Genomic DNA, 10,179 nt, shown 5'->3' on the forward strand with positions numbered 1-10,179 from the left:
TACGAAATAAAGTTATAATATTATCAAATAAAATTAAGTAATTCACATTTGGTATGTATGACATTCATATGTCGTCTTCTTCTCTACAATTATCAACTTTCAAGATATATTTTTCTACTTTGAACTCCTGTACTTTTACAATATATAGTATTCAATATATGTTGTAATTTTATACATATTTATTTTCTCAATTTATCGTATTCATGTCATATGACTTTCAATATAAATTGTAAATATTCAATAACTAATTGTTCTGAGCGAGAAATTCATCAATAAGTTGTTGTGGGTCGAAAAAATTTCCATGATAATTAATTATTATATCCTCGAATCATACAATCGTCCGTCAATGGATATATATTTATGAACTTTTCAGTTCACATACAATCAAATGCTATACGCAAGTCATGAAAAATTGTTCTCAAGCAGAAAATTATCCCTCACATAACTATGTTGATTGAATGACTCTTACCACTCAATTATTTTTGGAATAAGTGCCGACATAATAACCCGACTAAGATTGGGGGCTCACCATATCATTATTCACTTATCTTTTAAGCGAGTTATAACTCATTTTATTTTCTAAGCTTAGCCTGGATCATATGATTGGCAGACAAAGTTTGGGGGCTGTGATCCGTCACCTTATAGCTCGATCTTTATTGTGCATTATGAGTCATAACTCGACTTTATTTGCCTTCATTCTAAGTTTGTAACGGACGATTTTAATAACCATTATTCTGACTTAATAACCAACGGTCATAAAATCAACTCTATTCGTCAACCCTATGCCTATAAAGAAACCAATTTTTATATTTCAAGAAGGACCGCATGATAAGTTGTATTTCATGTCTAACATTCTATATTCATAAAATTATTATATACCTCTTAAATATATATTGATTTGAATGTCGGAGTGCCTTTTGCAGGTATCTACCATCCTTGTTCTTTTTGCCGAAGTATACATCTTTTAGAGACGAAGAGACAAGTTTAATTTTTTCCAAGGCGAGATATACCTCGAAAGTTTAATCTCTACAAAAACATATTTGTTTCTTTATTTTGTATTTCTTAATTATTGGTGAAATTAATAGGTAATTTTATATATGATAAATATATAATTATAGAGGTTAAGTTAAATAAAATAACTTTGTGTTATTATCTCCCTAGTATCACTAGTATATTTTTGTCAAGTGTTGTCGTATTTTCCCTCGTCTATTACATTAAGTGACATGATGACAATTTACATAAATTCCGAGCTGAGTAGTATGAATTATGAAAGAGCAAATTCAAAAGTACTACTACTGCCACTACTATTACTACACATATATTAAAAGACAACACAAATGAAGTGCAATATAATCGGTGTTAAACTATTTTGCAACGGTGTGTCATAGCAAGATCTCAAATAATCCACCATGATTACCTTGATAGAGGGATAGTGGGATACATGTGAGTAAAACCCCCAAGACACAAATAAAAACTATGTACGTTGGGAAATTGATCGCCGAAAGGCAAAGCGCTATAAACAGCTAGAAAGGCACAGTTATAATCATTACTATCCAATGCAATGACCTTACAAAGTTATAAACGTTTCCTCACTTGGTTTCTCTAAAAGAACAACATATATGTTCTAATCCGAATCGGAAGTCAACTTAGGGAAGCAACAGAAGAGGAAAACAGATAATGAAATAGGAAGTCAACATCACAATCATGTTCACAATAAGTCTTACTCATTGATGAAGTTGAGCTGAGATGCAGAGAATATACTGAAAATCGATTATGCTTACTTCATCCAGTTTAAGTTGGACAGTATTGTTTTGGAAGACACAGACAAGAGAGGGGCAAAAAGAACAGAACAGAGAGGAAGAGAATGAAGTAACCTTCATAGACAATACCTGATGCATGAGCTCCATGAACTGTCATGCATTCAACTGCCTGCGTGTCTTCAACATCCTCTGCTATTTGAGGGGTCAATGGATGCAAATTTTCCAACAAAGATAGTTCATTCTGCTCCCCTGAATTACAAGAATAAGACCAATGAAATAAAGTTCTATCAAGATTGAATAAAAAGTAATTCACATCACATGTACCAGATAAAGTAGGCGCTGGTATGGCAACTTCCAGAACTGACACCAGATTCTGCCTTTCTTGTCCCGATAACATTTGTATGACTCCATGAAGATCAACAGAACCAGAGACAGAAGATGCAGGTGTAATAGGTGATAAGGGATTTTACAATCTTGTATAACTACCAGCATGAATGCCATTCTAACCCTGCATTGTTACATTGCATGCATGCTCCAATACCAAATTTGTTTCTTGCTTGAACCCAAAAGGCAAAATTCTTTCACCAAACCAGTTTTCGTGAAATGCAATGCTCAAGAATTCAAACATCAACTTATTTTTCTTATTGCATGGTTGAGGAACACCTCAACTTAGCCCCTCCTTTGGTTAAAAACCTTGGTTCCTTAATACTTATTTTCTTTATGCATGCATTCTTTATCAATAAAAACAGAAGATTAATAAAAACTAAGAATGAACAATAAAATCAAAGGATATTATGGTTGGGTTGTCTTCCAATAAACATTTTTTTAATGTCATTAATTTGACGGTTGATCCTTGTTATGGTGGATAATGATCACAGTGCCTCAATTTCTCCCTTCTCACTGTGAACTTCCTTCTGATGTCTTCTTTAATGATCTCAACATGCTCAAGAGAAAGAATCTTATTGATTGTGTAATGTCAAGAAAAATGCGAAAAAGACTCCCTTGGTTGGTAAACTAGCATCACTTTATCCTCTGGTGAAAAGTTTTAGTAGAGATCTTTTTGTTTTTTTACCCTCTAGGTACTTTGTTTAGAGTCTTTTCTTCCTCTTTTGGTGGTGGTGGTTCACACTCAATGCCAATCTTAGGTTCAATGTCAGGAGGAATCTTGTTGGTTGTCACAAATGGAGGCTTTGGTTGTAAATTCTCTGACTCCAATGATCCTTCAGCTTGTTGTTTCACTTCTACTTCTTTGTTCTCTTTCAAGCATGAGAGTGGTAGCTTTTGAAGTGATTCATTGGGTGCCTCCTTCAAATTTGGATTTCTGGAGTCAATCTTCATACAATTCTCCTCATGATTGGACTCATGCATGGTTTTGAAAATATAGAACACCAAGTGTTCATCAAGCACTCTTAACATCGATTCTCCTTTTTCAACATCAATAAAAGCCCTGTTAGTAGCCAAAAAGGGCCTCCCAAAATAATGGTAAGTGTTGTAGTCTTTCTCTATATTAAGGATGACAAAATCAGTTGGAAGGAAGAGTTTTTTCACTTTCACCAAAATATTTTTCACAATCCCATGTGCTTGCTACATGAATTTGTCAGCCAATTGAAGGGTAATTTTTGTTGGTTTTAATTCATATATTTGAAGTTTCTTTATCACTGAGAGACATTAAGTTGATGCTTGCACCAAGGTTATATAATACTCTTTCAAATATTATGTTTCAAATGGTATAGAGGAGTTGAAAGTTCCTTGAATCCTTCTTCTTCTTTGGAAAGTCTTTTTTGATTATGGCATTGCATCCCTTCGTCATGACTATAGTATGTCTTCCTTTTAAGGATCTCTTCTTTGATAACAATTCCTTTATAAATTTGGCATACATTGGCATTTGTTCAAGTGCTTCTATGAAAGAAATGTTGACGTGGAGTGTCTTGAATATTTCTAGAAATTTGGAGTATTACTTCTCTTTAATCTCTCTCTTAAATCTTTGAGGATATGGGATTTTTGGTTTGTATGCTTCCACTGCTTCTTTTTTTATTGGGGTGTTAGTTTGTGTGGAGGCTTCTTGTTCTTGCTTTTGCTCCTCAATTCCTCTTTTGAAGCTTTTTCATTGTACACTTAATGATAAGTGGCTTCTTTCTCCACAACTCTCCTACTTCTCAGCATGATTTCCTTGCATTCCTCCCTTAGATTGTCCTCAGTATCACTTGAAAAAGTGTTAATGAATTTTTTTTAATTGTTGAGTAATTTAGCCAATTTGTATTTCCAATTTTTTGAGTGAAGTATCTTGATTTTGAAAATTAGACCTTGTTTCTTCCATAAATTTCTCTAGAATAAGTTCAAGATTAGAGAGTCTTTAGGAATCTTGAGAAAGTTGTGTGAGTTGTGGTTGTGGTTGGTAAGAATTGTCTGAAGAATTAAAAGGAGTGTTTTGTGGATTTTGGAAGTGGTTTTTAGTGTTTGGTTAGAAGTTAGAATTATTTGCATGGTTAAAATTGTGGCTTCTTTGGTCTTGATTTTGTTGGTTTTCTCACTCAAAATTAGGATGGTTCCTCCATCTAAGATTATATGTTTTGGAGTATGAATTATTTTTTGTGTCTTAGAGGAGTTTTTCATAAAATTGACTTGCTCTACTTGTGATTGATTAGTGTTGAATGAATCAAAATTTTTACCAAATTGATTCTCTCTATTCATGTCATATATTGAGTTTTGTGTGTTGATGACAGAGACTTACATTCCTCTCACTTACTTAGTGAGTGTGGAGAGTTGTTGAGACATGATTTTATTTTGGATCACAAGAGCATCAAGAGTTTCTAGTTCCATCACTCCTCTTTTTGTGTTCATATTCCTCTCTGAAGAGTAGAGGTATTGATTATTTGCAACAATGTCAATGAGTTTCATAGCTTCACTAGGAGTCTTCATGTGTAATGATCTCCCTGATGAATTATCCAATGAATTTCTTGAGATTTGATTGATTCCATCTTAGAAGATTTGTAGTTGGACCCAATCCGCAAACATATTTAGTGGACATCTCCTCAACATCTCTTTGATCTTTCCCAAGTCCCATATAAAGATTCTCTTTCAAGTTGTCTAAAAGTTTGCACCTCTATTCTCAAATTTATCAATTTTTGAGATGGAAAGAACTTAGTTAAAAACTTGCTAACTAAGTCTTCCCATGTGACAATGTTTTTTTTGGGTGTGACTCCAACTATTGGCGGCTCTATCTCTAAGAGAGAATAGGAACAAGAGGAGTCTATATGCTTCAACTGACACTCCATTTGCTTTCACCATATCACAAATTCGGATGAAGCTTAAAATGTGTTAATTTGGGTCCTCCTGAGGACTTCCTCCAAATTGACAGTTTTATTGAACAAGAGTGATAAATTGAGGTTTAAGTTCAAAATTGTTGGCATTGATATTTGGAGTCAAAATACTACTCCCACAATTTTCCGGATCAAGAGTAGTATACGATCCTAATGTCTTCCTAGCATGTGGAGCACCATTGGATTTATTGTTGTTGTGAGGTTCTGCCATAATTGTGTCTGAGGCTCCCTCACTTTCTTCTAGCACTTTTTTGTTTCTGGCCTATTTTCTTATCCTCCAGAGAGTTCTTTTAATTTCAGAATCAAAAAGAGGAGAGGTTTCTCTTCTTGATTTTCTCGCATGTACACAAAGAAAATAATAAAAGAAAAGAAAATTTAAAAGAAATTCTAAGTTAGGCAATAATACAAACAGTTAAAGGACTAAAGAAACGAAAAAGTAAAAGCAAATAAATGACTAAAACAAGAAAGAAAATGTGCCTAATCTAGATAATCAATCAACCGGTAGTTTATTAATTATCGTTAATCCCCAACAATGGCGCCAAAAACTTGATATGAGATTTTACAATTTTTCATAACTACCGGAAAGTGCATCGAGTTGTACTAAGTAATAAACTAATGGTGAGTGAGTGTCGATCCAACGAGAATTAAGAAATTAATCAAACAATGATTGATTGAGTATTCTAGTCAAGCAATTCACAGTATGATGATGAACAATTGATAATAGAAACGTGAAATGTAAATGACTTAAGCAATAAGTAATGAAAGTAAAAAATCTTGAAAATAAAGAGTATAAATGTAAATTGTTGGAAATTTAAATTGCTAGAATGTAAATATTGGAAAAGTAAATTGCAAGAATGTAAAGAAAACAATGTAAATGAGCATTAATTGAAAGCAATTAATAAAAAAAGCGAATAAAAGAATAAGAGAAGATCATTGGGGTGGAAATATATTGAATTCTCTGGATTAAATAGTTTTTCATCTCCACTTCAATCATGCAATCATTGATCTCTTGACAAATCATAAGTGATTAAATTATAATGTGTTGATAATTCAGTCTTTCTTAACTTGATCAATTGCCAATGTCTTGATCTAATTGCTCATGAGAAGAGATGAAGATTGATCTCTAATTTAAAACTACACAATTTCATGAATCAAGTTATGGGTTGATTACATGTCACATATCAATTCCAAACCCAAATTCACAAGAGTTGAGATAAAGATCTTCAAGTTCAATTCTATGATCTCTCTTTCAAGTTTTTAGAGAATTTAAGTGAGATTCAAACTATCTCTTAATAGATTTGAATCCTTAGAATGAAGAACGAAGATTCATGAGATCCCCCAAAGTGTGCACTTCTTCCTCAATTTATAACCTATCTAAATTACAAATTCAAATGAAATTCAAATTACATTAAATTTAAGATTAAATTGAATTTGGCTTTTTGGGCTGAATCATTTGAAAGCTTGGAGAGTGGAGTAATGAATGAGAAAATTGAAGTTGAGGTTTAACGACATTTGCTTTTCAAAGACTACCCAAATTGGCCTCTATTTACTTGCTGTGGCACGCCAAGTAAGGGACGTGGAACACCTACAACATTGCTCCAATTTCATGGCCCAAATTATACTTCTGTTTTGCTTCAGCGTGGAACGTCACAAAACTGGTGTGAGACATGAAACGGGAGTCATGTGTATACATGACATTGCTGAAATCACCATTTGTGCGTACGCACGAATGCCATTGGACGCCAGGATCACCACGTTGGACGGCAAAGCTTTCAGGTTTAACTTTTGAATTTGAAAAATTGTATTCTAAGCTTTCAAAGCGTGTCCTTTCTTCCAAAATGTGTCCTTGACTTCCTTTTTTATTCTTTTGATTTTGTTTCATTTCCTACACTTATCAAAATATAAAACAACTTCAAAAAGCATTGATCAAAACACTAAAAATCTTAATTAAAGCAAGGATAGTCTCTATCTTGAATTTAAGAAAAGAAATGTTAATAACATAAATTAAAAGCATGAAATTTCTAATAAAAGCACTAAATCACTACCACTATTTAAAGAAACAATAACTAAAAACTACTAAAAATGTGCATGCATCAATAAGGCCAACTGGCTCCATTCTAAAAGAAAGATTAATGGAGTGTAGTGCAGCAACATAAATTGCACTTGAGTGGTAATGTTTCTCATCTTCAATGTGGAGGAATTTAGAAACTTTACCTGTGAAATTATATATAAAAAAAAAGGTTCGGAAGAAGTGAATAACAGTACTAGCCATGTTTCTGCAAGCCAACACCGACACTATCAGTGAGGCAAATTGTATCAACACTAAAAGTATAATTTACATAAAATTCAGGATTGTGGAAACATCTAACCAGCTAAATTAATAAACAATCAGAATGTTAAACATCAGCCCTTTCTGCCAATTACCAAAGAAGTGTGTTGACTAATGAGTTGTCAAATGTGATAAATTCATTAAATAGAATATTACTTTTACTCAAAGAGGGGAGACCGAGAGACACAATAAATTTAGAGTAGCATACCAGTCTTGAAAATGATACAGCATCGTGAAGATCCTCCAAGTAGGGGCGGCAAGGGGCCCGGCCCGCTAAAAGCCCGCCTCGCCCCGCCTAATGAGAAGGCCCTCAAATCTCACCCACCCCGCCTAACACCGGATTGACGGGCCAAGCCCGCCAAATCTTTTTTTTTACTATTAAATATTAAATAATATATATAATTTCACAACTATTTTAATAAATTTATAATTTCTGAAGACATAAAAAAATTATAATTTCTAAATTCACAAATATTAAAGTTTTTATAATTATAAATATGTAATAAACGTAATCATAAACCAAATTTTTTGAAACAAAATAATAAAACCAACATTATCCAAAATAAAATAAATATTGTCCAAAATATATAATTAAACATCTAGAAGTTTAGAACATAATCAATCAAGCGTAAAACATAATCCAAAATATAAAAAACTCTAAACCCGGTGGGGAAGCCCGACGCGTCCCGCCAAAACACACGGTTTAAGCGGTACGGATTAGGCGGGCTTTTGATGTGTAGCGGTCTCAATTTTCCATCTCGTCCCGCTTTTTTTGATGGGTTATGCGGGCCGGCCCAGCGGGTTTAGGACCGTTTGCCACTCCTACCTCCAAGACTGTAGGCTTCTTGCTCTGAAGACTTGTGCATGCACGATGGCCTTGGACAGCATACAGCAAAACAGGAGTATTTGTATATTTATCTACAATATTCTCTAAAAACTCTTCAGCCACAGCAGAGAATCCTCTAGAGTCGTCAACTACAAATTGAAAGCCCTGCCAAAAATTTGAAGTTGTTTAAGACAAATCAAACCAAAATGATTGTTCCCCCAAAACCTAATAGATGAAGATTATGGTTAGATCAAAATTCAAACACTGCTTCGAGTCATCATACCAATAATAACCATTAATTGAAAAATCTCAAACCAAAATTTACATAGAGGAACACGAAAAGTGGGATAACCAAAAACTATTGCACTAATATTTTCTACATAGCCATTACTATTTCTGGTAACAATTTCTGTTCCAAGTTCCTGCAATATTGGGTAGAAGAATAGGCCTTGAAATTAGTAGCTTTGTTCATTAAATATAATCTTTTCCTAAATACAAGCCATAAGAGGAAATGGGTCCATATATATGGAAAAGAAATCAAAGAAAATGAAAAGTAAATTGAATGGTAACATAGTAGATACCAAAAGATATTGCTTCACTAAAAGGGTTAAAGATATAAGAGGAACATCCCCTAAAACCAACAACTACAAGACACAAAAGCAGTGGTAGTATACCTGTATATGATCACACTCTTCAATAAAAAATCGTAGCCTATCACTATTTCTTCCCCTTGCAAAGCCCAAGAAAAGGAATCCTTTCCAATTCCGTAATTGTTGAAGTCCTCAGTATCTATTCAAACTCCATTTAATTCATAGACACTCTGGAGGTGATAATGTACTTTGAGTAATCTGTCCAAAACTCTGCACCAATTTCTAGACTTTCAACTACATCCTTATCCTGATACTCATTTTGAGAACCATTGCTTGAACTACTAATGTCATTAGCCACAATCAAATTTTCCTCTTCCTCATACAGTCTTTGTAGAAACAAATTTTTCTTATGAGATTCAGAGGCCTGGTTGGAAACCTTACCTGTCCTGTGCATTGGTCTATAGACACTCAGCACATAAACAAAATTTAAACTAAAGATTTATGATAAATAATTAAATATAACTGATGAAGTAGGTTTCATGTCGAATAAAACAGGCAAGCAGCAAGTGAACAGAGCACCAAAAGGCTCAAGCTAGATATTTGTAGAAAATTGCCATTTTTTATTTTTATTCATCCTTATAAAATCTGAGTTTTCTCATACAGACATAGATGGAAAGGTCTCACCAGGTAACAACATCTGATGGAGGGAGGTAATCTCCTTATATAATGTACCATGTGAGCTCAAAGATCCGAGTGAACCTGAAAAAGTCAACACAAAGTGTAAAAACATATGCAGTGGGAAATGGGGAAGGAATGACGTTTCATTTTTGCACCAGGAAGAACAATAAAAGCATAAAGAATTAATATTATGCTAAATATTTTTCACTAATAGATATCATCATGACAACATCAAGTACCTCTCATGTTTATTGAAAGTAGGCGAGGAGTGTATGTAAGAATGCCCTGCAGATATTGGAGTAGCATGGTGTGAGTATTAGTTGAAACTCGAATGACTTTTATCCACATATTCATATCATCCCATTGCCATTTTCCTTTCCCACAGCTAAAATATGCCAACTAGACACTAATCTATTAGTTAATCATAACGCAACTGAATTAACTGATACTCATTTGTATTCGTGTCATGAGAATAGGTACATGTAGTGAGGTAATCAGATAGTAGCAGACCAATTAGATGACTGCAAATGCAAGATCTCATTAAATCTTCTACCAACACAATTTTGATCATACAAAATTTTCTTAAAAGAATGCTACAATGCTAGCAAAATGTTTGGGGCAAACAGCTCTAACAAGAAAATGAAAGGAGTAGACACAGATAAATGAATGGCATCTT

General features: G+C 33.6%; 1 pseudogene; it reads right to left on the reverse strand.

The window, feature by feature from the left end:
• Positions 1-1,264: 1,264 nt before the first annotated feature.
• The window catches only part of LOC107487743 (uncharacterized), a 9,480-nt pseudogene continuing 565 nt past the window's right edge, over positions 1,265-10,179 (reverse strand).

This window comes from Arachis duranensis, chromosome 5 (assembly GCF_000817695.3).
Source record: "Arachis duranensis cultivar V14167 chromosome 5, aradu.V14167.gnm2.J7QH, whole genome shotgun sequence".
In the NCBI taxonomy this organism is placed as follows: Eukaryota; Viridiplantae; Streptophyta; class Magnoliopsida; order Fabales; family Fabaceae; genus Arachis; species Arachis duranensis.